The sequence below is a fragment of the Rattus rattus genome, chromosome 2 (assembly GCF_011064425.1).
Source record: "Rattus rattus isolate New Zealand chromosome 2, Rrattus_CSIRO_v1, whole genome shotgun sequence".
Classification (NCBI taxonomy): domain Eukaryota; kingdom Metazoa; phylum Chordata; class Mammalia; order Rodentia; family Muridae; genus Rattus; species Rattus rattus.
In genome coordinates this window covers 118,688,190-118,690,447 of record NC_046155.1, presented here as the reverse complement: position 1 = coordinate 118,690,447, position 2,258 = coordinate 118,688,190, and positions in this window count along the sequence as shown.

The following is a 2,258-nucleotide window of genomic DNA, read 5'->3' as shown; positions in this document are numbered from 1 at the left end:
CTTGGGAGACAAAGGCAGGAGTGCTAGAGTTCAAGGCCAGCCAGGGCTATATAAAAAGAGTCTGTATCAAATAAAACAAAAAACAAAGTTAAAAAAACACATAAAGAAGGCTGTACAAGGTGGTCACCACTTTGGAGTGTTGTGTGACTTTGTGGTTTTTAGTGTGGGGCAGAGAAGGGGGGTGGAGGACGGGGAGGGTTGGGTAAGGGTTGACCCAAGGCCTGAAGTATTCCTTATACCACTGAGTTACCTTCAGTCCCACATAGTATTGTTTAGATGGGCAGAAACGGAAAATTAATGTTTTTATCAATTTGCATTTCATTAGGTAATTGTGATGTAGTCGACTCAATATTTGCAAATATTAAAAAAAATTATGTAGAGGCCTATGGTTTGTGAAACCGGGGTCCATGCTAAAGCATGTCTTTATCACCAAGTCGGCCTCAGGACTACATTTCTTTAACGTGGATATGCCCATGACATATTTATAAGTGGAAAAATATAAAATATCATTCCATCTTACACGCAGATGCACACGTGTGTGCACACACCCACACCCACACCCACACACACTGTGTCAACATCAAGGTTCTTTAGATGGTCTTACAGGGTGCTTCCATAATGGAGAGATTTACTTTGAAGATTTGGCTCATAAGGTTAAGGGGGGCGTCTGTGGTTAGCAAACCGAAGGCCCAGGGTGGCTGACCGTGTAGTGAAGGACAACAGATCAAGTACGAGGAGGACATGGATTTCAGTTTTAATCTAAAGGAAGGAGAAAACTTGGCATCCCAGCACAAAGGCTCAAAGAGAGCCAGACAGGAGGAAGACCTCCCCAGGATTAAATTGCATTTTAAAAGGAGATTTGCATATTCAGGCCCTCCTGACCAAGGCGTGGCTCGGTTTACCCTTATCTCAAGGTCCTTCCCTGTAGGTTTGTTATCACCAGGAATAATTACTTGCTCTCAAGGGTACAGCTTCTTTATCATAGATAATCGCCTCTTCTGGGGGCACGTGTGACCTATTCTTCAAGGTTCACTGTGGCTTTTAGCATAACGGGTTTTATGGATCTGTCTGTGGTCAGAATCTAAGATGACTGTAGGTTTAGGACAGACGTCTTTAGGGATCTTGTAAGTTCACGTGAGGAAATGCTTGTTAGCAAAAACACTTTTTAAAAAAAGGTTTATTTATTTCATGTGAGCACACTGCTGCTACCTTCAGACTCACCAGAAGAGGGCATTGAATCCCATTACAGATGGTTGTGAGCCACCATGTGGATGCTGGGATTTGAACTCCAGACCTTTGGAAGGGCAGTCAGTGCTTAACTGCTGAGCCATCTCTCCAGCCCTCACAAACACTTTCCATAGGTTTGTTATAATACCCCAGCCCCAGGTTTTCAGTAGTGAGGAGATCTTGCTTAGCTTTAGTGTAAATGTATTGCAGATGAGTTCCCCCTCTAGGTCTCAAATTCTTGCTGTCAAGATGAAACTGGGGTAGATTGTATTAGGTATGTTGAGCTACCAGCCAGGATGATTGGAAAGCAGAAATATTTAGCCATTTCTCCCCCACCCATCTCTTCAATATACCAACAACACAGCACTCATTAAGCTTACTATATTGGCAAAAATAAATGTGTCTGCGACTCAGTTCTTGACACCCCGAAACCCTTAATAAGTAAAAATTGAGTTCAAATAAAAGTTTGATCCTAATAGTATGTTTGTTTCAGGAGCCGCATACTTAATAGGATCCTTCTGAGGGAAGTTCTTATTTTAATGTTGAGAACTAAGATAGGGACTGGAGAGACGGCTCAGCAGCTAAGAATTACTACTTTTAGAGAGTACATTAGGCTATGTTAACAGCCCCATAACATACCCAGTTCTTGGGGATATGACGCCCTCTTCTGGCACCTGTACTAAGATTCAATGTCGTCCTGCCCATATATATACATGGGCTTAAAAATAAAAATCTTTGCTGAGCATGGTGGTTGTATGCCTTTAATTCCAGCACTCAGAAGACAAACCATACTGATCTCTGCGAATTCAAAGGTAGCCTGGTACACTTAGTGAGTTCAAGGTTAGCCAGTGTTGTAAAAGGGAAACCTTGCCAGGCCTCCCCGAAAAGACTTTTCATTGGCTCTAGCTTAGCCAACCCCGGACAGTTTTTTGCATAAAGCCAATCAGAATGAGGGGGCGGGAGCTTCTGCACCTCTGACTGACAGTAGCTGTTCCCGGAAAATGTCGTGGCCTGGAGCAGTCTAAGGGTGT